The 27,736-nt window shown below is 43.5% G+C and overlaps 1 protein-coding gene across 1 annotated transcript in view; it reads left to right on the top strand.

Annotated features, from left to right (window-relative positions):
• Positions 1-27,736, top strand: part of TMTC1 (transmembrane O-mannosyltransferase targeting cadherins 1) — a 147,395-nt gene that overhangs the window by 28,152 nt on the left and 91,507 nt on the right. The window lies entirely within an intron of this gene.

The following is a 27,736-nucleotide window of genomic DNA, read 5'->3' on the forward strand; positions in this document are numbered from 1 at the left end:
GGAACATTACTTTTGTTTCCCTCCCATAAAATGCAGTTTTATCTGATCATACAACACCATTACACATATCGTTCTTGCAAGGACCATGTTAGGAATTTCTGCAGAGACAAAGCTGTTGTAAAATTATGGCCTTGGGTTCTCTTGCAGTATTTTGACATTGCTTGATTTAATTGCATTTACCGTAATCTCTGCCTAATCTCATGACAGCAGCTTGTATCAGTGCTGCACCCCTGAGTTGTCTATAATGTTTGAAGCAGAGATGTTTCTTTTGTATTTTGGTAGTAAGCTCAATTTTCATCTTTAGAAAGCTGTCACCTGGTCTGTGACCTAAATGGCTGCTAATGCCAGTCTTTCTAATCTGTCTGTTACAGATCAGCATTCCTTTGCTGATCTTGGCTGACGTACTGTGGATTCTCTATCATGACCCTGCTTATGATGCTGAATGGTATCTCCATCATGGAATTACTCAATATGGAAAACCAAATTCCTTCATTCATTGCTTGTATAAACTTTTGGAGATGATTGATAACTTTCCACCCAGAAGGCATTTGTTCATGCATTTGGTCTAGTGCTATGCATGAATATGAATATAGGAATTTTTGCATGATATTTCTTCAGGGAAAAAAAAATAGAACTCCTTTTACTTTATATTAGGATTTGTCTACTGAACTCATATCAGTATATTCAACATAATAGAAGAACATTGTGGGAACACCATATCAAACCAGCAGTCCATCTAGCTCTAGTATCTGTTTTCTGACTGTGGTCGTTACTAGATGCTTACAGAGGAGAAAGAATGGGAACGGGGCCAGTACAGGGTTATCTTTCCTCACCGTGCATGCTGAACTGTGTGCCAGTCGGTGATTTAGAGTCTATGGATCTGGATGCTTTATCTGGAGCACTGTGTTTAAGACTCTCCATGGGCCTGTCCTCTGTGGAGTTGCCTAATTCCCTTTTTAGAACCCTTCTCTCCTCCGACTTTGAGGACATCTTGTCACAATGAGTTCTGTGATTTAATTACACACCGTACGAAGAAATCTTTCCCTTTGCTTGAAAACTGATAATTTCATTGGGAGCCCTTTGACTTTGTGTGGTAAGAAGTAGAAAGTAATTTCTCTGGTTCACTTCCCCAAGCCCTTCATAATTTTATAGTATCTTTGTATGTACTCCCTTTCCAGGGTGGAGAGCCCTGTTCTGTTGGATCTCTCCTCATGCAAAAGCCATTCCGTGTGTCTGATGAGCCTTATTACCCTTTCCTGTACCTTTTCAATCTCTATTAGATCCTTTGAAAATTGGGCAGAGGAAGGGGAGATCTTGGAATAACATGCCGTACTCCAGATGCAGGGACACCTAGGATTGTTATTCAGTGTATTATTGCTTGTTGTTTCTGTTCTGTTTCTTTCTAAAAGTGCCGGATGCTTATACTATTCACAAGCTGCATTTTCAGTGCTGATTTATGGCACCACCCTTTTTTTCTTTATTATTTATTCATTTGTTCTGACTGCAGTCTGTGTAGGTAATTGAGATGTACAGTAAAAACCTGAATGGAAAATCTGAGTATCTTTTATTACTGTGATTTGAATTCTGTGCACTGGCTTTGGCTGAAGAGTATCCTGCGACTGCCTGGCCTGTTCCCCGTTGCAGGGGAAAGGCTGGAGCAAAACACTGAGCTAAGCTAAGGTGGGCCTGGCTGATTTCAGGGCCAGAGACGACACCATCAAATGCTGTAGCTGCTGTATCTGGGCCTCAGTTACCTAGATAATGTGTTTACAATATATCCTCCCTTTCTTAACTGCTATTTGGGCATGAGTAATAACTCAAAGTAACCTGGCTTGGGCAAAGCTTGTGGGCTTCCTCAGACACCCACTTACGAGACTGAGTCCTCATTGCTTTTTCTCGGCTTCAGCAGTTTTCTCTTCTCCTCTGCGGTGCAGTTACAGTGCAAAGGGGCTGCAGCTGCTATCCTAGCTGCCCGGGACCCAGGGTGTGCGTGTCTTCTCCGTCCGAGTGTCTATGCTCCATCAGCTAGGGAGAAGCATTACCTCTCTAAACCAAAGGGCAGAAAGTCTGAGCATTTGCCCGAATTCACAAACAAAATCTGATACAGAGCAGAGACTTAATCCAGGATTTCCCAAATCTTAAGCAGATCTACCTCAGTAAAAGTCTTCCTATTTTTGCCAGTAAACTGACAATTTCTCTCTTAAAATTTGCTGAAAAGATAGAGCCCCCTATCCCCCTCCCCTTTCCTACAAGCCGAAAGCTTCAGCATTTGTTGTTTTTAAGTACGAAGGTCTAGACAGTGCAAGCCATGATAGCTGCTATCCCAGGGCTTTCGTGTCACTATTTGTTGCATTATTTACTTTGATCTGACTTGGCCTCTCGACTGCATCGAAAGTGCCTTTCAATGTGAATTAGTTAAGAGAACTGTATTTTCTTCTTGCAATTGTCTTTAAAAGAGGAACACTCCCAGATGGCATTAGGGAAGGAGGGGAGGTGTTTTTCTCTGCACAAGCCATGCTTTTGTCGTAGACCAAAGGCTTTCTCTGCCCTCCGTTACACTTTGGGAGTCTGCCGTTTTGATGGATTGAAGGTGCTCTCTCCCGGGAGTTTGGAAATGCCAGAACTGAACGAGACCCCCTCAGTGGCACCCCAGCCCAAATGAGCAGCTTTCTAATAACAAAGACGACTTTACTGTTGCAGCATCCTGTCTCTGCAGAGCACTCAGTTAATTATGAGGTGTGAATAAGGAATATGTTTCACAGTGCCTTGGCAATTTTCTGAGTTCACTGATCCGTAAACAAGATTATTCCCTGATAGTCCTTCATCTCTGCCATTATTACACAAGGATGTTCAACTTTAAATTAAATTAAAAATTATCATCTTTAAAGTTTGTTGAGCCACGGCTAATCTTTTGAGAGTGTTTCCAGGATTAACTATTTTAAAACTGCTTAGTTATTTGGGGAGGAGAGAATCTATTGTTGTTCCTGCTGTGCCATTTTTATAAAGACCACACTGTAGCAACTCTCTGCTGGGAAAGTGAATTAGATCCGTTTTTCTTTCTTTCTTTTCCAAGTCCCTGACACTGTCAGGCAGCTGATGTTTTGGGGAGAAGCGGCTTCTTCAAGGTACATGAAGGTTTTTTACAGTTCTTTCAGCTGCTGCCAATCCAGGAGCGAGGGACTAAATTTGGTACCCGAATGCCAGCTGTCCAGCCTGGCTCTGTCCCTGGCCCCCAGACAGTTTGTACGGGATGGAAATGACGTGGGCTATTGATGTAAAACTGTCATGTGGTTTGCGATCTCTCAGGGTTGTGCAGAGCTATGACTCTTTGAAGACGTTTTTACCATTACTAGGAGTGTCACTGTAGATTTTTAAGGTCAAGAGGGACCATTTATGATCATCTAATCTGAGCTGGAGCATGGTGCAAGAGACAGAGCTTTGTCTAAGAATTACTGCATGAAGCCTGCATTTCTCTTTGAGCTGCGTTGCACATCTGTCAGCAGCCCTGACTTTAAAGACTTGATGTGATTGGGTATTTGAAATATCCTTAGGTGGATGGTTGCAGTGGTATGCTATTCTCGCTGTTAAGAATGTGTGCCTATTTCTAGTCTGATTTATCTAATTTCAACTTCCAAGCTCTGCATCTCATTATGTCTTTTTCCACTAGATTAAACAGGGCTCTCCTAGCTGAAAGTTTTGCAGTCTGTGATAGTTGTTTTATTGTTTTTCCAGACAGACTGAAAGGCTGGGTTTCCTCAGGGTACGTCTACCCAGCAGTCGCTGTTGTGATGCAGTTTATGTACTCGGATCTGAACAAGTCTCAGATTAGGTAGCTTGGGTCCTGCTAATAATATGTCTGCAATGGCATGGAGATCAGAGTAGGTGAAGCAAGCTTTCTAAGCGTTTGCCAATCATCATCTTCTTTTTTTTATTTTTTTGCTGTGGATGTCATGCTAAACTGTTTCAAAAGAGTAAAATACAGTTAATTTTTGCAGTGCAAAGTTTACATGTTGTAAAAGTCAGTACTTTGCTGAGTAAAAACAAGTAGATTAGAGTAAAATTAGCGTATCTTTGATAATAAATCCCTATGGGGCAAGAACGAGATCTTCCCATGTGTTTGTTGTGTTTCTAGCACAACAGTGTTTCAATCTTAATTGGAAAATTAGCTATATGAGGAGGTGCACTTCATACTGCATCTGCACACACAGATGACATTTGGATGGTGCGCTGCTCTTGATCTTATGAGCATTGCCACGCATTAACAAACACAAGTGCTTAGAGTCTGGAGTTGACATTTTGTCTGGAAGGGCTGTGAGTGAACACGCTGTCTTTGAAATGCTGCACTGAGCCCTTGTTCACAGTAGTAAAGTTGGAGAAAAGGGGATGGAGAAAATTTGGACAGATCATCCTTTTTAACACAAGATTGTCCCTCACAATATAGTTCCTAGCAGGTTTTATATGGAATCTAGATTTAGAAACAAGAAAAGATATAGATTGATATCTTTATTTCGCACTCAGTATGTTTTATAATCAGGAAGTATAATTTCAGAGGGGAAAAACGCCTTCTGCTGAATTCCTGGCAGCCTTACCTGGAGTGCGTAGGAAGCTGTAAGGAAAGCAGGGATGTCAGGTGTTGACCTACGCTGATGATGCTTCATTTGTGAGATGTAGTCAGATTAAAGCACAAAGTAATATGAGTAATTTGGCTCCAGGTTCAGTGTTTAAGAATACGTAAGGCAGAACATCAGCATCGTTCCTTTATACCAGCTGAAACCGTGACCCAGCTGGCAGACTACTCTGTGGGTACTGTTACCTTTTACATAACAAGTTTCATATTCTCCCATTTCATTTTTTTAAGTATCTGTCATTACCTCTTCAGAAACCCTTTACAAATTAGAGGTGCATCTTGCACAACTGAAGAGCAATTATTGTTCCATTACTAAGTAATGAAGTGCACACTTGTATGGAAAGAATGATGACTCCAAATATGATAAAGTTCAGCAAGATTCCAAGATAATTTCTAGAAGTGTTTTCTACCTTCAAAGCTTATATTTTAATCTTTTGTTCAGTATCTTCTTTAAAAAACTATTAAGGAAGAAAACACATATGTGAGAGCTTGAAAAAGGGAGCTGTTTCCATATTAAAATCAAGGGAGATGTTTTGCGTCATCATGAAAGATGCCTCCCTGCCGTGGCCCAGAGTTTGAGGTTACTGACTTTGATTTAGTGTGGTGGTTCAGTGTGTTATTGGCACCCTGGTAATTCTGCCAGGACACGGAGGAGGCTTCTGGGGAGGCAGGAGTCCTGGGAATCCAGTATGGCATGGTCATCCCCCGTGTTATGTTTGAAGAAGACTTTAGTTTTCAAGTGGATAAAGTTGCAGGGTGCTCGAGCGAGTCCAGATCGTGCTCCCAGGGCCTGCTTTCGAGACGTGGGATTCCCGGCGCAATCACTTGAAGCGGTAATGCTCTCTGCCAGTTAGGACTTGTCTTCTCTCAGGCTCCCAAACATTGAGGTACTTGAGCAGGAAATTATTTTGAACGTTTAGTCCTCATGTTTAATACTCTTTTGAGTAGAGCTTAGTGTGACGATCACGACCTGCTATAATCCCTCTAGCAGAGTCCCCCAGTAACTGGGACACATAATCACAATGATTACTGGGTCATTGCAACCGAACAGCTGGTGTCGATCGCTGTAGCTCTGTGCATTCGCTACAGCTGAGATTTCCACATCTCTGGTATCCTCATGACAAGACCCCTGCAAGCTTAGTGAATGGGATGGCTAACAGTGCAGATCTGACTGGCTCGCTAAGACTGCCTGTATGATTCTTCTCATCTTCTTAAACTAGATTTGGTGAATTTTAGACCGTTAATTTTAAAAGCCTTTTCCAATCTGTTAATACTTATTTTCTTAAATAGCTTCTTTGATGGGAGTTGCCGTGGCTTTAGCAAGAGAGGTATACTCTGATTAGTAAAAGAAAAAACCCAAACCTAAACAAACCAACACAATCCAGAAGATAGTCTGCAGGTGGTCACTTCTTAAAGTAATCTCCTTCCTTCTGTCAAAGGAACATCAGATGGTAAGGGACTACTCGGCTCATCAGACATAGTCCTCTGTTACCACATGCAGCCAGTTATCTAATCCCTTTCATAGACTGGCTCAGCGCTGCCTTGTGTCCAGTTGGATCGTCTCCATGGCTCCCCTTGGAAGGCTGCTCCACAGTCTGACAAGTTTGCCTGGAAAGCTTTCTTTTTCCAGCCTAAATGCCTTGATGGCCAATTTATGCCCACTTAACCCTTGTGTTTGTGCATCTCTTTTGTCTTTCTTCCTTTGTGTGCCTGCGTGTTAATGTGTGGGCACACAAAATTAAAGAGACTGTCAAGTGAGGTACAAAACTGGTGTTAAAGTGTGAGAATCCAGCAGCAACTCTTTATTTCATAAGTGTTCCTGGGGAGGGGACACAGAGGATTGCCATGGGTTGTTACTAAATAATGTAATAACCTTCTTACTGGTGTTGTCTAGGCAAGCTTTGTGTAGTGACAACGGCTGAGACTCTCCAGAGAAGCTGCCTTTGCTTTTGCCAAGGAGAAGGGTATGTTTGGAGTGCTTGTTTTTATTTTTATTTATTTCCTTTGGTCAAGTGCCATGAAAATCTCAGTAGCTTCAGAAACTTAAGCTTTTCATTCTGACTTGCAGCCATTTTGAGAAAGCACAGAACAAAAAACATCAGCAACTGCAAATGCGTGGGATAAAAAACATACAACCAGTATCCCCACCAAATATGTTTAAGGTCCCTTTATAGGAGAATGAAGCAGTAGAGAACCTCCTGCTTTATCTTGGCAACTGGTGAACAGGAAAAATGAAGTTGAATTATTTTGGATAGTGGCTTGTGCTTATGCCCTGTTGTACACTAGTGCAAAACAAGTCTAAGTGACGTGAGAACTGAAACTTAAAGTGGACCTAAAACTTAAATATCAACACTTTCCCGTCATGTTAGTCAAGAAACTTGCTGCTTCTTGCTTTCTTCTCGACTCCCAGAGGCATTAGCTCTCATTATATCAGGCCTTTTGGAGACCTCAGCTCCCTTTTCATGAGCATGTTGGATAGGCTTCCTTTGCCGTGCTGATGGGGTGCTTCTTGCCCATTGTGTCAGAGTCTGAATGATTGTGTGAAAATTATGTAGCCTGTAAGCAAAGATAATATGAATCATAGTTTAAGAAAAGGATGATTGTCTTTCCTTTCCTGGTAGTGTACTTCCCAGAGAGACATCTTCCCAGAGGGACCTTCTGTCTTTTTTGCTGTCTTTGCCATGGATTTCCATCCACGAAGTCCCATAGAAAGAGTGCCTTTTACTGAGCAGGAGTGACTTGCTCCTTTTCGTCTAGACAGAATAAAAGGGCTGCTGGATCTCTAGGGGAAGGGTGTGCACTTCTATAACCTCTGTCTCCCTTGGAAGGTGTGTAGGCATGGTCATCCTCACGCCTGGCACAACCTCAGGGCTGACTGACCTTTCTTCAGCCACTAGGTGAAGTTGGGGGCTTTCCTTGGCTACAGCTGGCCTCTGTGGGCACGTGAGACAATACTGTAGCTGCTCTTCGATCGGTTGTAGTTTAGGTTGCTGCTGGCTGAGGGAAGTCCTCTGTGGGCTGGGTTGTTCTGTCTGTCAGCTGTGGAGCAACGGCTTCAGAGGAATGGCTTTCCCGCTCAGCACTAAGAAGCACCCATCGCTCAGCAATGGTACCAGCTCCTTTTTAGCTAAAGGAAAAAAAGCTAAAGAGGAAATAACTTGGAGCTGCATATATTAGTGGTCTGAAGTGTTTCTGGTTCAGAGGAGACAAAATAAACTTTCTGCGTGAGCTTGGATGTGTGGTGCTCTGCTCCCTCACCATCCTCTGACATGAGATGAAGGCATTTGACACCTTTCAATACTGGCATCAGGAAGAGACCGAGGCTTCTTAACATCTCCCAGCAGCTGGGTAACTTTAACTTCCTGAGAGCAGAGGAAGGAATGTTGTCCTCCCCTCTCCCTGGCAGGCTTTGGGAGGTGAATTCCTTTGTTTTGGAAACAAATTTGATCTGAAAACATTCTTTTCCATAACAAAAATAGACTGTGTAGTACAGTCTCTAGACCTGATGTGAAGGCTGAACTTTTCTGTTGTGAGGAGGTGCCTTTGGTGTCAGGCAGTAGATGGCTCCATGCATGGATGCCATGGTATCTCCTCTGAGTAGCAGCCACGGTATCAGTTATGTACTGGGATCCAAAGAGCTGAAAATGTATGAGCGTGAGGGGTTTCAGATTTCCTTTTTAGTCTTCTGTTTTTCTGGTTCAGTAAAATCTTTTATATGGAGCTATTTATGTTAAGAAACAGAGCCTAAACAGCTCTGCTCCTCTCTTTCCTCTGCTTTCCTCCTCTCTCCTGCCCCTGTGCTGTCCTAGCTCTGGATGGCTCAAATGGAGAGGATCTCTGCTCAGGACGTGTGCCGGCCTTTCGAATAGAGACCCTGCCTATTCACCAGTGTGTGGTGAATTGCGCTGTCCCCTGACTAGCTGCCTTTGGGAAAGCATCGCCGTTTTGCTGCTGAACTCGCAGCTGTTCAGGTTGTTCTTTCTGTCTGCAGAACTACCGATCAGTCGCCGCTCCCTGAGAGGCTGCTTTTTGTTGTTATTTTTAAGGGAAATAACAATTACAACACCAGCAAATGATGTCTGATGTGACATCATTTTACTTTTAAATACATTTACATTTATTTTACTTTCTAGCCCTGCCATGTTGGTAAGGATATATTAATGGCTTTCCTAACCTTAGTTAATTTTGATGGAATGGTGTTTATTTATTATAAAGTAATAAATGTGTGCTGTTCAGCAGAAATTAAGTTGTCACTTTAGTTCTACTTTGCTTTTGTCCACAAATGTGTTAAGCAAATGGATGTATATTTATGGATTAGGTACCCAATGTAGGAAAATGTTTCCAGAAGACAGTAAGAAATTAATACATACAGACCATGTTGCAAATTGCATTTAAATAGCTGTTGCCTTCATTTTCCCACACTTGAGTGGGAAATCATTCTGCAGAGAGAAATAATGACTCTGTGATAAATCTTGAAAGAAGTACAGATGAGGCGTCCTTATAATGAGATAGGATAATTAGCAACTGCTTTGTTTCGGATGGTGCGGATGGTGTATTTGGATGCGGCAATTGTGTAGGTGTGGTGAGAAAGCAGAGGAGGGCCTGGATTAAGAAAACTGGCTCTTAAATTTCTGTTTTCAATCTCAACCAACCTAATATTGCATAGTAGAAGCATAGTCTAGAAAAAACACTGCCGAGAGAGAAAATGCTGAGTTTTACCCTTCCTCCCCCACCTCGCTGCCCTCCCAGCATCACGTCTCTGCTGTCCTCTGCAGCGTGTTTTCTTTGAGATGGTTGGTATCTTGTCAAATCTTTTTGTCCTTTTTTTTGGTGGTGGTGTTTTCCTTGCTGTGAAACAAAAGATCCAGCCTTACTCCCTTCTTCTTGCTGTGTGAGTTTTAATTAATGTTTTTGCAAAGCGTGTTAAGATCCTTGGATAGCAGTGTGGTTTTGGCAGTCTCCTGGAGAAAAGCATATGCCTTAGAGTCCAGGAAAAAAATAATCTAACAGGTTTTTAGGGTTAGAAATAGACAAGTAAAAAAAAAAGTTAGTGGGGTCAAAAAAATTGCTTTTCTTTGACTCCTGTAATCTGAAGCTCTAGTCTCATAACAGCATATTTTTTAGTAAATGGGTGTCTTTTCTCCTGGAGTTGGGAGTCATCCCTGTTGAAATCTTAGGAATAATGTTCATTTTGCAGTGGTTTATCTCTGAAACAGTATTTCTTTATGCAGCCTTACCCTTCGCTTCTCTGTTCTCATGATAGAAATGAAAAGGAAACTCTGAAACCTATCAGCTGGTGTCTTAAAAAAGATGGAATGCGTCCTTTTTTAAGCAGTCAAAGGAACGGAAACCACAAAACCCTCTGGATTGCTGTCAGTCCACAGTGGGGTAAAGATCCTGAACGTATCCCATATAAACTATACTAGGGCTGTCTGTCTGTACCAGCCCTCTTTCTCAGTCTCTGATATGAATGCTTTGAAGCCGGTCTCCGTTTCAGGCTGTTACCGCAGCGCTGAGTTGTAAAGTCAGCAGTGGGACAAAACTGGTGAAGTGGTCACCCACTTCACAGTGTTAAACCCAAACATAAGAATGGAGTTTGTAATGCGTTACGAGGAGGCTGTTGCGATGTCCCAGAGTCTCTGACAGCCCGGGCTCCTGCAATGCCCCAGCAGCACAGAGACGCTGTGGGGTGGGCGCATGCACAGCAGATGCTGCAGGTGTTGCGGAGCTATGAAATAGGCTTGGAAATTCCCTGTAAGAGCAAGGATAGAGAAGTCCTGAAGAAACACTGGTTGGGCAGGTGGTTTGGTTTTTGGTGTGGTGGTTTTTCTTTTTTTTTTTTAAAGCTATCATTCTCATAAGGGTGTTGGTTTGGCAGTTTGGGGATTTTTTTGCATGGTTGACTTGAATGAAGTGACTGCTTACAAAATACACTTCAGGAAACCAGTGTTTGTGTTAGGAATGTTAGGAATCACATCTGCAGTTCCTGTAAAATGGCTAGCTTCGTTCTGGTAACGGTTCTACATTTTCCACATGCTTTCTCCAAAAAGTGGCCATGAAGCAGCTTGAGGACATCTGGAAGGCTAGATAACTGGTACTTCTGCAGAAAGCAGGGAAGTCATTTGGGATGGAAAGCTGTATGTTAGTTTGAAAAAAATATTTACTTGCTGGTGAAGATGCGTTGTACCAAGCACGCTCACTAGCTCCTTTTTTGAGAGTGCAGGGAATTTCCCATCCTATGTCCTCCCACTTAATTTCCAGTGGTGGTGATGTTGCAATTTTTCCCGTGCTAGGCATTCCTATGGATTGTTCGGTTTAATTCACCCTGCCATTCTGGAGGTGAAGTCCTTGAAACTTCTGGTGGGAAGTATGACCATGGGTTATACATTTCTGGAGAGCCACCTGATAGGTACTGTAGTAGACTGTAGGGTGGGCAGCTTGCTTACATACAAACAGACACAGGTAATAGCTACCAAAATTTGTCTCTGAGCAGAAGCCCAGTAGCACAGCTCGTGCTCGATTCAGCAGGGGTCGTTGAGAGATGGACTTTCTGGTGAGATGCAGCAGCTGTGGGGCAGCCAGGCGCTCCCCTCTCAGACCTGAGGTGCATGGTGCCAAAGAGCCTGTCCGAGTTCAGCATCTCGGGAACTGTTTGGTCTCTGGGTCTCAGCTGAAGCAGATGGCTGAGGTATGATTGCATTGACACAGGCAATCTGCAAGCCATAAAGCAAATACCCCCACCTTGTTTTTCCAGAGTTGCCTCTGCCAAAGTGCTGTAAGACTGGCTGGCACTTGGGGCTCTGGATAAGCTCTCCTCTGGCCTTCTCATTACTGATTTTAAACATGTGTTACCATATCAACGTTATTTGTAGTGGTCTTTTATTTTTTTTCCTGTCAAGAGGCAGTCTGTCTGTGTACTGCTATTGTGAGATGACAGAAGCTTTTCCATTTATGAGTCTGTCTCTTTGACCCACAGAGCAGCAAAGGAAAAGCTAGCCCCACGCTTTTTGAGAATTGGCAACTTATTTTTCCATCAAAGCTGGCATCAGTTGCTGGGAACTCAAAGGCAGGGTTGCCAAGAGGGTGAAAGTATCCTGCACTCTTTTGCTCAATAAATACCAGACCCAAAAGGTGTTTTTTCTCCAACAGTATTTCTAATTATTTTTGTCAGAGCCTGAGCTGTGTCTGGACAGTGTGGGTTTTGAGGGAGCTGAATCTGAGGGAGGTAAGTTCCCTCTGTAGCTGATGGAGAGCAAGAGGGTCCCTAGAGGGTGACTCAGAGGGAAGGATGGCTCTGCATCAGCCCTCCCCTCTGCTGCCTTTTCACTGCTGACCAAAAAGGGCGCGTGGGGAGGCTCATTTCCCTTGGCAAAAATTAGCCTTTCTGAATACCCTCTCTGCTGCTGCTACTCTTGCAGGGGTTTCCAACAGCTTTCACCAGGATTTTAGCATGTGGCTTGGAGTGCTTTGCGTCGGGAGAGCAAATCTGTCAGATTCCCAGTGCATGCTGTCCGGTGATAGTTGCAGGGGCAGAGCAAAGAGCACAGGAGAGGGAGCACGCCCTCCCGGGTGTGAGCACGGTGATGTGCTCGCACAAGTGTTGTAAATCCCGAGCACTGGGTCAGTTAGCGCCAGGAATGCTGGCAGGACACGGATGAACAGCACCCGGTGGGATTGTCTCATTCTTCATCAAGTGCTGGCCCTCTACCAAAAGTTGTTTTAAAAAAATAATAATAAAGAAGTGGAAAGGAGTCATGATTCCTGCTGTGAAGTCAGCAAGAGGCAGCCATTGACAGAAGTGAAAGTGGGATGGAGTCCGTAGGGTTTTGGCTTCCTTTTCCGTAACTTGGTGGATGCTGATATTATTTATATCAGATGTGGCCTTGCAGAGTCAGTAAGAGAGATCAGTAAGAGAGAAAAAGAAACTGAAATAAATGAAATATCTCGCATGTTTGAGTTTTAAAGTGAGTTTATGTGCAATTGGGGGATGGTTGGCTGAGGCAAGGGGTGTGATCTGGTGTAATACAGTTCTTATTCCGGAGATGTTACCGGAGAGGCATACACAGGATCCCAATTACATGTTTGAAATACTTCCACGCACACCCATGTTTGCATGGGGTCAAAACCACAGAGTTGGCCGTAAGCCTTGCTTTGTGCCCAGGAGATGAACGAAGGGCATGGAGACCCTCCGTGCAACCAGCGGTGCTGTAACGCGTGCCGGAGGCGGCCGCTGCTGCCAGCCTGCTTGCCCCTGCCCAAGCAGATGAGTAGGCAGCGGGGGCAGCCTCGGGTTTACAGCACTCCAGCCAGCACGGGAGCTGCCAAAATCAGCGTGCAGCCTGTGCCAGCAAGGAACCAAAGCAGAATGTGGACTGCTGACCTTGGAGGAAGGAGGGAACAAGCATGAGCTCCTGTTGACTCCCAACAGGATGAAAATTAACTTATTAGATTCATCCTCATGAAAAAAAACCTAACAAACTGGACATCCTAAAAAGCTTTGCTTAAACCGAACTGGTTTTTATTATTAACCCTAACCATCTGCAAAAAAAAAAAAGACCAAAACAAAACACAAAACAAAAAGGAAAAAAAAGCCTTTCTCAGTGAACAGCATGTTTTGTTTCTATGTTGGACATTTTCTAAATAAGAAATGTGGAAAAAGACTTAGATTCAATAACAGTCACACTTTTCCCAGGGGTGGGATAGAAAGAGGAGGCTATTAAGATGCTGCTCCTTGTCCCCACCAGCCTGGATTGCTGAAGGTTGGTCAATGCAAGGCCACTTGTTTTTCTTGAGGAGCTCGCAAAAGTGCAGTGTGGGGCCAGCAAAGTTGTGAATCTGGGTTGAAATAGCCAAAAAGTTTCAACTGAAACAAACACCCCCTTCCTCTCCGAGCATTTTGGAAATTTTACTGCTTCCCTGCAAAACTATCAGTATGGCACATATAATAGCACAGCCTGTGTTGCTATAAAAAGGGAGAACCAAATGCAGGAGGCAAAGAATCAGCTCCTGTTCCCTTCGGGAAGTGGTATTTCACCCAGCAGTAAAAGCTGCCTTTTGAGCTGTGGCAGAGTGGGGTCAGTTCAGCGCTTTCTGGGGGAATCTGAATTTACACCTCACCTGAGCGCCTGCCCGCCATGGTCAGAGGAGCTCGGGGTAAATGGTGTTGCTCTCTGGTCCCTCTCTCGATATTGCTCATTTGTGTAAGATATTGCAGGAGACGATCTGCTTCCTTAATCTGTATTTACATACGTATACAGTAACTTCCATCCCCCCTCTGATTTCGTCCTTCCTCCCCCTGTCCCCATCTCTACATTAAATGTTTGAGAATAAATTGAGGACTCAGTTTCATGCGATACCTATAGCACTCATGGCTGACCTTCAGGAGTTTTCTTTTCTTTTTCCCCTGCAGTATGTTCGTAAGGAAGCCAAATCATTTAAACCAGCTGGAATATCCCTGAACTGCTACAGTTCTATAATCATTTCCCTCCCAGCTTATAAAACTGGCTCTCTCCAGTTTACTGTCAGGCCCTTTCATTGCAGATTGAAAAAATAAAGGTCTCCGAGGACCGTGCGCTTCTCAACACTCCAAGAGATCGATCTGATCAATTTGCCTCTGTGCGTTTCGACATCTCTGTCCTAATTTTGGAGACAGCTGCTCTGGCGTGCTGTCAGGTGGCTGTTTGCAAAGGGAGAGACTCCTGGATCTGCTCAGGGCACTGAAACAAGCTTATTAGAGGTTAAAAAATCCAACAAACAAAAAAAGGGAGCAGTGGGTTATTGCTCTGTAATAGGTACTGGTGAAAGGGGCAGAATTTTTCTTCTTACCTGAGGCGAGCAGTCTACGGGGTAATGCAGCACGTATGGTTTGGTCAAGACTTTAAACTGATGCAGATGATTTGTAGTGATTTTTGTAATGTGAGTTGTATTAAGTTGCCCGAAGCAGAGTATGTTCATCAACACTTTGCCTTGGTTTGCTCCATCCATCTTGTAAAATCCGTTTCCTTCTGGCCCTTGTGAAAAGTGCCCTTTTCTGCCTTCTCCATCATAGCCCTGAGCTATCAATTCAAGGAATCAAAACTGAAGCAGACACAATAGCTTTGCTCAAGTAAATTCACTTGGGTGAGCTTGTGCTCTCTGGAGGAAGTTTTGACAGGCAGCAGCCACTTAGGTGAACTCCACCGCTTCTCTGCTCCTCAGAGATCACTGCAGTAACCCCCTGCCCTGAGCAGGGCAGGTTAGAGACTCATCACCAAAGAGGAGGAGCTCTGAACCAGGGCTGGTGTCCGCAGTGTAGGTGCCTCCTATGGCTAAGCACCACGGGAGAGGCGTGCGACGGCCAAATTTAATAGAAACTGCTGTTGGTTTGGAGAGTGCTCCTTTCTTACCCATGTGGGATCCACAAGCTAAGTGTCATTTGAAGACTTACGCTCTCAGTGAAGATGTGTGGCTGTCCTCTTCCAAAACACCTGGCCTTTTCCCTGCGTGGGAGATGGCAGTGCGCAGGGCTTGCCGTTCGCTTGGTTGGGCTGCAGGGTCTTGCCGGAGCCGTCCCTGGTGTCCCCCCGGCATGGCTTCTGCCTTTGGCTCATCACTCTCTGCGAGTCTGACGGCCTTCGGTAAGGGTGTTGCTCTCTGTATTAATTTCTGGTGATCAAACCGAGACTGCTAAATCAGTACATTTGTTTGGTATTATTCTTACTCTCTTATTTTTCTCAGAATAACCTTCTTTCCTCAGGGTCTGAGGGCAAGAGTTTTACATAGTTAATTCAAGAATGTTTTTCTTCCCATCCATTTCACTGCTTAAAAAAACTTCAAAAGTAAACCAGGAAGCATAAAAAAGAAAGACAGTTTTTTGAAATAAGTATAGCATTACTGTTTCAGAAGATTTTTCCTCCTGAGACATATTTTAGAAAAAGACCCTTTTCCCTGTGTATAAATAACACATATACATGTAATTTGAAACAAATTTACAAACAACAGCCTGTATTGACACTTCTCATTTTTGATTTATGTTTTAAAAATCTTGCCTTTGTTTTTGCTCCGCAGTTCAGGTTTCTGTGATTTGTTTTTGTTTAGCTTGTGGGTATATTGGATGCTTTACTTGTTTAATTGCATTTTAACCACAAGAGTATATGTGATTGGCACTTGGAACAAGTCTTTATTTCTCTGGGAATGTTTGCGGAATAGCAATTCTGATTGCTGCTTTATGGATGTTACATTTAATCAATAACTCAAATACAGAAATAACGGCAGCTCTCCATCTTCAGTCTTGGTTGGCAATATTACCCGCACCGGCTGGTACTCTTTTCTTAATTATTCAGCAAAGGTCTATTTATTGTGTTGAAAAAGAGGATCAAACATATGCAGTGCAAATATTAAAGGGGAACAAGAAAAGAAAAAGAATCGGTTAGTTTAATGAAAATGACTGTTTCCTGTGAGCAAATTTATGCGAGTCTTTAGATCAGTTTTGTTTGTCTGTAGGTCAGCATTGCTTGTCCTGGGGCATCTTTACAAGTGAATTTGGGAGAATCAGTTCTCCTGCCTTAGGTGCAGTGGGACTGCTGGCACACTGCAGAGCAGAGGCTGTGCCGCTGTTCTTCCGCAGTGACTCTTCTGGTGGCCTTTGAGGCCGAGGTCCTGGCTGTGTTCATGCACCTGTGCAGCAGTGGTCCCAAGAGCCACCGCCAGCCCTTAAGAATGAGCAGATGTGTTTGTGGTAGCTCTGATACCACTTCTCACCTTTCCTCTCCTCCATCACCTGTGTCTTCTTGTCTGGCCATCTGCATCATTTTTGACCAGATCCCATCACTGTCTGGAGTCCAGACAAGCACAGACCACAGGAGTATCCTCTGAGGGACCTACAGCCTTTCACACGATGTGTGGCTCCTTCTCCTTGCCCACCAGGGCCTGTCTGCCCACACCCTCGCACTCTCCTTTTGGTTGGCTTATGGGACAGGTGTGATGCCAGAGGATGCCCCACATGGTAGCCAGAGCGGGTGTCCCTTCAGCAGTGCGGAAACGCGTTGCATGGTGGGGCTGCGAAAGGGATGAGATGACCTTGTTAAACTGATCTTGGTCATGGCTTACTGGAATGACCCAGACCATGGCTACGTCGGAGGGTGACGAAGCTTCTAACAAACTTCACGATGCGTTTTCATGGGTTTCCCTCAAGCCAAACGGGCGACATGCCTTCTAGCGTGGGGCGTCTGGGGAAGAAAGGCTATCAGTGGGAAGGTTTGGTTGTCCCTGCAAATACGCATCTGAGCGTTACTGAGTGTCAGCTCCAGGCCCATCCTGTAAAAGTTTGACGTGGTTGAGGGGTGCGTTACAAGCTGCTGCAAAATCCCCAGGGCAGAAGCTGCTCATATTTTTGGCTGAGTACAACATCCCGTAAGCTTTCCTGTGAGCAACTGTACAGGATCTTTCATGCTTGCCAGACTTTTAAATATCAGAATTTAAACCCACTTCTGTGGAGATGGAGACTACAAAATGATGTCGTTTTCTTGCTCCTGCTTATTTTTGGAAGTTGCCAATGCAGTTCAAAGCAAATATCTTAGTGACTTAAAGAAGACTGGAATGTTTGTGGTCTTATTTTTCTGGCAATAGATGAGACTGATTTGTGGTCAAAATAGGATAAAATGTAATTGTTTTTTCTAATTCTGCCAAGTTTCAGAATTATTCTTTTATTGATGTGCTTTTGGCTTTTACCATTTATTATCTGTTTGGATGAGATATAAAGAATAGATTTGCAGAGGAAATCCATTTAAAGCAAGCCACTAATCTTTACTGGCTATTGCGGATTTTAATTTTTATTTTTCACAGATGAACTCTATCATAACGGAACCATGAGTGCCTGTGATGAAAGAACCGGTCCATGTTTAATTTGAAGAATTTAAGGATTTGTGTGTAGATGATCATGTGGAAAAAGCAAGAGAGATAAAAGTTGTTGGAAGTATAGTGTTTGGTATTTCATGCCAACAGTAATAGCACAGGCACAATTTACTTACAGGGCTGCTGACAAAAGAAGTCATTTGCTGCCAATTTTTGAATTTTCTTTCAGATTCTTTGTTGCAGTATAACTTTGGAATTGAGTTGCATTTGATTGCAAACATCAAAAAGTTTCTCTGAAAGGATACCAGCTCTGAAGAATGTTATTTTGTTTCTTCGCTATATTGCTAACAGACTCGTGTCATTCATATTTAAAAAGAACAAGCTATTTTTGAGGATGTTAAAAATAACAGACGGTTTCCTAACAACAAAAGGGTGAGGAAGGGTGGGGGTTTTTTACCATTTATTTTGTATTTAGAGATGGCTGTGTGTCCTGGTTTTGGCTGGGATAGAGTTAATTTTCTTCCTAGTAGCTGGTACAGGGCTGTGTTTTGGATTTAGTATGAGAATAATGTTGATAACACACTGATGTTTTAGTTGTTGCTGAGCAGTGCTTACACTAGTCAAGGACTTTTCAGCTTCCCATGCCCTGCCAGCGAGAAGCTGGGAGGGGCACAGCCAGGACAGCTGACCCAAAGGGCTGTTCCATACCATATGACGTCATGCTCAGTATATAAACTGGGGGGAGTTGGCCAGGGGGTGGTGACCGCTGCTTGGGAACTGGCTGGGCATCGGTTGGCAGGTGGTGAGCAAATGCATCATGCATCACTCGCTTTGTATATTCTTTTATCATTATTATTATTATTATTATTATTATTATCATTTTCCCTTCCTTTTCTGTCCTATTAAAATTTGCGGGTTGAGATAAAGACAGTTTACTTTTTTTTTTCCCTATTCTCTCCCCCATCCCACTGGGGGGGTGGGGAGTGAGCGAACGGCTGTGTGGTGTTTAGCTGCCTGCCGGGTTAAACCACAACACTGTGACATATTTACGGATTGCTGTATTTAATCTGACAGAAGCAAAGGGACATGCCAGATCAAATGTCAGATTAAGAATTTTCTGGAAAGGAAATACCTTCTTCCTGAAGTATTTAGCATTGACATCCAGTAAACTGTTTTTTAAGTAGCTGATGCATGGGTTTCATTTTGAAGGAAAAGTTTGTGGAAAACAGGCCAGGGTTCAGTTTGAGGACAATACAGCTGAATTCAGCATCTCTGCCACCGGTGGCTTTTGACAGACAGTCTGGATCCAAACAAGGACCATCCCTTTCCATCGTGTGAATTTGGGAAAATTCTGGGTGTAAATGAATAGGCTATAACCTCTTTTAATTTAGAGGGCATTTTCAAGAGAATCCACTCAAGCTTTTCAGTCTTCACTAACACCTCTTATAAGCAAACTGTTGCTATTGCTGTAGTGCCCTGTACGCTAGCTTTTGCTCTCTCCTTGCTCGCTACCTGCTCCCACAAAGTCTGTGCTAACTAACATGGTCCTTTAACCCAGCTCCAGCCCTTAGAGCTCGCTGTCCTAAGGCAGAGGCAGCCAGGGGAGGAGGAGGGGGGGAGATTATCAAATATATGAATGCCTCATTGTCACTTGCTGTTTGTTTCTAGATGTCCGTAAATTGGTTCTTGGACATTAGTGCTGGTGAACTCCCCATACTCTCTCTGTTTTAGTGTCCTGAAGGTCCACAGTCCCTCCACTCCATCACAGCGGTGTGATAACTGCTCCTCTTTCTATCTTCTTATCTCAGTCAAGGATCCAAACTGCAGATGTATGATTTTCCCCCCTCTCCAATTAGGTGAAAAATGTGAGTTTAAATTGAATTTGACAAGTAGTTTTGGATTACAAGTAAATGATGGAAGAATGAAAAAAAATTCAAAACAAGTAGGTTTTGAAATAAAGCAATACTCTTCAGGCTACATTTACAGGGGGTTTGAGGCACTTATTTCTTCCCTGCATCGCTCTGCAAATTGTGCCCACGTCTCCTTCTGAAACCAGACTTTCGCTTACCACTTTCACTTGATTTACCACAAATGCTCTGGTAAAAAAAAACATTATGTGCCTCTCCAAGCATTGCAAAAAGTTTCTTTTTGGGCTGACCCCAAATGATGACTTAAAAAATATAATTCGGTTCAGCAATCGTATTTAAGAAAAAAAAAACAAAACCCACAACTGAGCATTTGCCCTGATTGAGAGCAGGCTCAGCTGTAAAAGTTTGCTTTCTTCCCCTTCTTCCTCAAGTCAAACTCTGTACCAGTAAGTTATTTAAATTCTTTAAAGAGTTGTTTCAGGAGCTGGGATTTGGACCAGCTGACCCTCACCTGCCCCTATGCTTTTCATCAGTGCCTTTCACTTTTTTTTTTAGGGCTGGTGCATGGAGGAGGGAGGAGGTGATGGGTCTTTTCTCTAGGGGATCTCTTTTCTGTTCCCAGCATATCCTCATGGTTGTGGTAGGGGCAAATGCATCCATCCCCACCTCGGGGCTGGGTGCCTGGGCTCCTGCCTTTGCCGGGCATATTTACTGCTGGATTGTGCTTCTCACTGAGTCCTCACCATATTTTCTGGGGGCTGGTTGCCTGTGTGGTGCCATGTGTTTGTCCACGAGAAATAGGTAGACTGCCTGAATATGGTGGTTTCTGTTTTGTCCTGTTCTCTTTGTTTGTTGTTCCCCCCCCCCCCCTTCCTTATTTGATCTTTTTTGGTGCTGTATTTGAATCCAGGATGGTTTGCTGTTGCTAGCAGTGGTATGTATTATTTCCTATTTCAAGGTGTGTCTCTTTCCTCTCCTGTGCAGAGTGCAGGAGGCTCGTCAGAAGGAGACTGACAGGCTCACAGACATTGATTTCTGTGCTCTTTCTCTGCCATATTTTACTGATAGAATGGATTTATTCCTCCTCTTCTGTCCTGTTGTAAACTTTTAAATTTCCTCTCCTTTTCTTTTTTTTTTAAGTTTGCTTACTGGGGTCCTGGGCAAAGACAACAGCAAAAAGTTAGAGCCTTAATTCCCTAATTGCACATACATAATTTTAAAGCCACCATGGTTCCTTCTGTAAATTAGCAGACTAGTTGGACCAGTGTGTGTTTACTGACGTGAAACGCTTTACAGAGAGCATCAAAGCAACGCAGCAGGCCTCCGCGTCTTTTATGGCTTGTTTGTAAATTTTTACTAGTACGCTTGGTTCCCAGGGACACCTCAATAATTTCCACTCACGATAACGGAGCCTTGTGCATGAGTGGAGGATAACTTCCTCCCCTCTTCACATAAAAGCTGGCGAGTAAGCTAGTTTCTTGTGATTAGGGAGCATGTTTTAGATACCTCGCAGACCGCACGCTCCCTGCCTGTGCGCGGTGGGACTGCAAGCAGCTCCTTTACCAAGCCTGGCCCTGCAGAGCGAGCGTGGCCCGTGGACGCTGTGCTGTGTTTTGGGGAAGGCTGTATTCGAGAGCTGCCAGCTCTTTTCTGTGCAAAGACACAAGGGCAGCAGTCAGTCTATAGGAATCCTGGCTATCCTCTGTGTTTTTGGGTCCATCTGCTCGTGCTAGATTGGTTTGTCGGAAGCACAGCCGCTTTCTTAAGCGGAGCTGCTCTGGGGAAGGCGGGCTTTTTCCTGCCTCCGGTGCCGCAGTTCAGCTCCTGAGTGCTCACTGGGGACCCAAGTGAATGGAGCTCCAGCGGCAGCAGATTTCTTGGATACTGCCGCTGGATCTCTGACAGCAGCAGAGGTCTGAATATCTCCATCTTTCTCTTCCTTTCTCCCCTTCCTGGCTCCTCTTTGTTCCCATCCCATTCCTCTTTGTGCCTACCTTCCTTCATTTCTCCTTTATCCTCTCTCTTCCCTGTAATACATACTCACATAGCCTCTTCTTCAGACACAAATTTTCAGCCCTCTGCAGTCCAAGCAAATGGTCTCCTCCAGGTTGGATACAGACATCGCAGGAGAGAGAGCCTCCTATCTCAATGGCTTTGCAGGAGCAATGCAAGGAGAGTCTGATGCTGTTCCTGCAGGCTCCTGCTAGATGGTGTTTGGTAGGGCTAGAGACCCTGGGGAATTGATACAAATCTCTAGTGAGCGTTGCAAATGGAGATTTTTTTTTTTTTTTCCCAGTGGCTTGTCACGTGCCCAGAAGCAGAGTGAGTTGTTGCTGAAAGCAACAACAGGAGCATCTCTGCTGTCCCTCTACTAAATTTCAAATCCCTGCTCCAAAGTACAGAACCACTGAAGTTTTCCCAGCAAAGTGGTTGCACGACTTCGTTGATACGGGCAAATCTCTCTAATTGCTTTTTCAGGAACAGCCTAACTGTTTTACCTGATACTTTCAAGGAAGAAAACAATTTCAGCTTGACACAAGCTCCTGGAAGGGAAAACTTTCAGCCTGAATGAATAAAGCTTGTCAAAAGAACAAGGAGCTGAAAATAGGGGCTTGTAGTTGAATGTGTGGAGCAGCCAAAGCTGCTGTCAGTGCTGCTTATAATGCAGTTACTTGAAATACCTCTATACCAGCCCTTAACTGGGCTAGGACAGGGAATAACAAGCCTAACGGTGGATTTCAATGCCTCAGGTGTGTGTGATGCAGAGGAAATAAAATGGCTGAAATCGATGGAAGCTTTAAATTGCAGGCACGGTGCTTTGGTTTCCTGAGATCTGGCGGAAGGTGGCCGTGATTTCATGAGGTCTTATTTTTCCTGTTAGCCCTGCTCCACCTTGTCTCCTTGTCGCGTCAGTGGAATGTCTGGTATGAAGGGAAGCCCTTTTTCATCTTCTTAGTCACATCTTTGATCCGTTAAGTGCATTTTGCTACTTTCCTTTTTTCTCTTTCTATTCCTGATCCCTTACTGTACCTCTCTCTCTTCCTTGCCCTGTTCCTCCCAGTTTTCTTCCTCCACTTTCATCCCACACAGAATGAGGTACGTATTGCCTAAAAGAATAAGGAAAAGCCACGAGTGGGATTGCCTTCTCTGCTGTATATGCCAATGCAGTAATGCCCTGATCTGCTTTTCCCAAAAATCCAATAAACAGCAAGAACCCCAAATTTGTGGTCACATCTGAAAACGTACATGAAGAATACGTGCCATTATCAGTGCAAATGAGTTAAAACAGCTGTGACTTTCATAAAATCTCTCTATGGCCCCCTAAAGAGTCTGTAAAACTGCTTCTGTTTGTGTGTGTTTATGCATCTGGGTCTGTGTGGGTAGTGGTGGCTAGGGTTTAGGGCTCTCCGGGGAGATAAGGAGCAAGGATGCCACACATACACTGTGGGGAATGTCAAGGATAAAGAGGGAAGAAGGAGGGCTTGTCTTTCTTTCTCCCTTGCAAAACCTGTAGCTATGACTTGTATTTTATTTCCCTGCATTCACAGGTATTTTAAGCAAGTTAAAAATCCAGACGTATCTGGAATGTATTCATTTTTCTTTTTTTATTCAATTTTTTTACTCCACAATGGATTTCTCACTCCTGTTTTCTCCTTGGGATATCATGTACACTTGGCCCTTGATGGTTGTCCTCAAGGAGGAATACAGGCTGAGCTAGCTTGAAATGATTCTTCTCCAATATAAGATGTAGCTGGCTGGACAGATTATAAGGAAGTCATATTTAAGTAGAAAAGGTAAGGATGGTTTCTAGAGACAAATTACGTCTCCTGCAAAAATTCTGCATTCTCAATAGGGGAGTCTGTCAAACTGGTTTGGAGTTAGATGTGCATCTACCAATGACCTAAAGCTTTGACATTCACTTAAAATATCCCCTTCTAAGTTTAAAAATGTCTTGATTAGAGGTATCTTACTGTTATCAATAATTAAGAATAAGTTAACAGCCTTGCTTTTATACTCACTCTTCTAATGCCTTCCTTTAGTATTAGGGTTTTGAAAGTGTTAGTTCAAAACACTGGTGGTTGCTGGGAGTTGGATCTGTTTCCTGAGAAGAATGTAAATGGGAGCAATGATCTTCTCACAACGGAGGGACCTGGCCAAAACAAGCTCTCAAAATACCAAACCTTGTTCTACTGCGTACTTACCGTGGTCTTTTAGATGTCCCTGATGGGGAGCATCCATCATACATCTTAACTGTTTGTTCGCTTCCCTTGAGAAAGCCTTCAAAGAGAACACAAGAGCGAGTTCACATTTTATACCAACGCTGAGTCAGCTGCAGCGTGGGATAAATGTGTTGCCGATACTGGTTTGTGATATTGTGTTTTGCTCACACAGCCGTGGCAATGAACGGCAGCTGAGGAGCTGCCCTGCTCCTTTCTGTGAACTCTAGATGCCTCCAACGGTACAGGGAAATTAAAAAAGCTGCCTGCTTCTTAGAGAAGTTTGTTTTGATTAACACAGAGTCCATCTGGTACCAGCAAAGTTTACATTCCTGTAAACTGCATGGTATTGAGTTTTACTAGGCCACCTACCCCGCTGTCTTCAATTATAAAACCTCTGAGTGCTCTGATGATGTAACTGATTGCAGGATGAGCCGTGCTTTTCAGGAAGCCGGAGCTGCCAAATATCTGTCTTGGCCTCCGCTCGAACTGTGTGAGAGAAGTCCCTGCATTATTAAGCATTTCTTGGATTTATTGTTTGTTGTGATTCTGGTTGCTTCAGGGAGTATTCCTGGAAGGCTTTTAAAAAAGATAGCAAGTAGGCAATTCCATGCTGGTTTGCTTTGTGGGAAAGTTGGCACAAAGCAGAGGTGGAACCTCTGCCCAAATGGGCTCTTTTCACACTTGTTTAGCAAACCTGGAGATCTGGATTTCCTCGTCTAATTTTATCATTTCATTATGAAAATCTGGGAGATCCACGCCTTGAAATGTTTGCCTACTCTGGAGGTAGCATTTTGCTACGCGGAGCTGCCATCAGTAGTTTTCCTACATATGTCCCATGTCTGCTCTCACGTGGGAATGAATGCGCGTGTGTGTGTTTTGGCACAGGGAGCCACATTATGCTGGTCGGGGTGGAGCAGGTGATAGGGAGTGGTTCCCATGAACAGTGGGATGTTTGGCAGCCTGGTGTGGTTGGCAAATGCATGGAAATCTGACCTGTAAATGACTTTATACAAGACAGCTGTTTAAAATGGGTATAAAACAGTTTGACTGTTGTAATACTAATTTCTTTGATTGTCCTAGCTAAAGACAAAATAAAGAGCTTTGGCTGATCTTAAGGTTGTCTGAGCGAAGTTCAACATAACTTAAGATGTTTTTGCAAGCTGCAATTTTACATGTAAAATGCTACTGCATTTTACATGCTGTGTGTCACTGACATTTAGCAAACTTGCTCATCCAGGTCCCATTCGCAGTTCATTTGATTTTAATACATAAACTGTGTGTTGTTCTTCGCCTGCACCAGACATGAGATGTTTTACCTTTCCTGAAACAAGTAGGAGCCTCAATAAGGTAGTCTGGAAAACCACATGGTTCTTGGAAAGCTTTGATGCACTGAGCATAACCCATACGTTTATGCCACTCCTACAGGTTGATCTGGTGGGCAGACAGCTGGATTACCAAGCAATGAACCACGTTATTTTTCGTGGTTTCCAGATAGACTTCAGGACAGCAGCTTTCTCAAAATGGAAGAGCTTTGCTTCTTAATTGAATTATTGCAAAAAGAAACATTTCTTAACTGAAGCTGCAAAGTAGCAAAAGCATTTGGAGGAAGGATCAGAAAGTTCAGGGCTCTCTGAACTCTCTTGCTTCACGCATTTCCAGTTACCCATTGCTTTCATTCTGGTTCCTTTTTGCTTGCTGCCTATCTGCTCTTCAGCACACCGGTGTCAACGCAGGGGTTTCTTTTTTCCTGGAGATGTTACTGCTCCACAACATAAACTGTAAGGGGCCTGTCAGGATTTTCTGAAATGCTTTCAAAAGGCCTGCTCTGCAGGGGCCAGAGCTACCCTGCAATTCGGTGGAGCACTTCAAATTAACTTTGACTTGCAGATAAACTCGTGCCTTGAAACTGTGTTTGGTAGCTTGCATGGTGTTATGCTTGCTGCAAGGAAGGTGCGAGATGTGGGCAGCATTTTAGTTACTCATAGGCAGACAAAAATAGTCAAAATCAAGATGTTTAAAGAATAAGCGTTCCTGCACTGTACTGCCAAGGATGAAAGAGCAGCTACTGCCTTCCGTTTACCTTCATTTTCTGGCTTTAATTTTCTCCTCAGGGCAGGCTTGAGAGGGAATAGAGAGATGGTAATGATGAGGGTTCCTCTATGGTGGTCTCCAGACCTAGATCAGTGTTTGCAAGGCCCTGAAGCAGAGACGCGCTTTTCCTGAGCCTCAGCAGCCTAAAATGCAGTTTACCCTTCTCCCTGAAGGGCTGCCTTCACAAACAGCCTGTTGTCCCTAGCAGTTGTTCCAGCTGCAACATCTTCGATGCAAACTTGATCTGTTAAAAGCCAGATCCCCGCCAAGCATGGCAAAGCAGCGGGGTCTGCATGTTGCACCCTCCCCACAGGTGCTGCCCCCCGAGCTTGTAGCTTGCCTGACTGTGGGTGGCTGTTCTGGAGAGTGGCAAACACGTGGCTCAGAGATGACGGCCGCCTCATGAGTTTTAGGTCACTGGTGCAAGGTGATGCAGTTTCTCAAGGATGAAGTTGGCAGACTTCTTGACACCGATAAAAGTGCGCCTCTGTCTCTAATTGAAGTCTTGGAGAAAAAGCTGAACTGTTCTGGCTGATCTTTTCCCAGAATAATTCTACCTAAAGCAAATATTTGTAATGGAATACTTCTGCCCAAAGTATTGCAGTTAGTTAAAACGACAAGCAAGTGAAAACAGGTTCTTGAAGAGAGTCAGGCAGTGTAATTAATGGAGGGCTCTCCTCCCTCCACCCATAAAAATATAAACAAAATGCAACCCAACACTTCCGTTCCCGCTGCAAATCACGAGGGGGTTGAGTTTCATAAAAGGTTCCAGTAGGGAACAAAAGACCGGGGTTTGATCCAAATGCTATTAAAGTCACCGAGAGTCTTTCCCTTTGGCTCCAGTGGGCTTTGGAGCAGGGCCATGGTGAACACTTGAAGGCCAACCTGACCTTTCATGGAGAGAGAAAGCTGAAGGCTTAGTTTCATCTCACTTGCACTTGCTGGAGCCTGATTAAAATCAGTGGGAGCTCAAAAAACTTTGCACTTTGCGGAGTTCAGCCCTTGAAGACTAGTCTGACATTTAAGTCAGATTCGGTGCTTAAATGTCAACATTTGTAAATAAGTAGACACTAAAGACTGAAAGTCATCTGGCTTGCTTTACAACGTATGGTTTGGTTCCTAAGTTTTAGGCACAACGCTTAGGGAAAGTTTTCTGAAGAGCAGTTATTTTGTAGAAAGCACCCAGATGTACTTCTTTCTCGTTAAATGCCGCCTCTGTTTCTTGCTGGCTTTGCCCCTGGTGCTTTTGTCTGCAGTGTAATCTTTTCTCCATCTTCCCATGGTGACCAGGCTTGCAAACTTCCTACTATAGAAAATTTGAACAAAAAGCCAGATATTAAAGACTCTTGGCAGCATTAGGAAGTGCTGCAATCTTGATTTTTCGAAGACTTGAAGGGTGGAAGCAATCAGATGATAGACTGTCTTGAGGAATTTGGAGAGGAAATAAGATGCGTTTTATATGCTAGATGTTCACGGGAGAAATGTGTGATGCTTTCATGCTTGGAAAGGTAACTTGCGTGCAGGTGTTGTGATTCATGCTGCAGTTTTTGTAAATCATTTAAATAGACTATCCCAATATTGACTGTATGTTATACAGAGGAACCTGCAAATGTTTTCCTTCTGAATTTATTTTGTTTACTTGATATTTATAACTTCTTAAAATTATTTGTCATTTTTTCAATAGTTTTCTAGCTCCTATATGCTTAAAATATGCCTGTTGTCTCTTCTGTATTTCTTTTTATTTCTCATTGCTTTATTACAATGACAAAGCCTCTGTAAGGTTCAATAGAAATGGAATTATCATTGAATTAATGTCATAGGTATGGCACCGTTTGTTATATTAAGAAAGCTCCTTAGAATTTGGCAAGTGCTTCTACTCTATATTAAAATAAATGTGTAGTTTTGGCTCCAGATACAGTTTAATTTTACTCATTGAGAAACAGGAAGGTTTTTATGAATGCTCCTACAACAATAAGCCACCTGTGTGTTTGTCTTTGTGCAGTTAATTATCATAACACCTTGTCAGCAGACTTGTAATGAAACTTAAGCATGCAGAATACACTTAAAAAAAAAAATGCTTAAAATAAGTTCAGTTCTGC

Source organism: Aptenodytes patagonicus, chromosome 1 (genome assembly GCF_965638725.1).
Source record: "Aptenodytes patagonicus chromosome 1, bAptPat1.pri.cur, whole genome shotgun sequence".
NCBI lineage: Eukaryota > Metazoa > Chordata > Aves > Sphenisciformes > Spheniscidae > Aptenodytes > Aptenodytes patagonicus.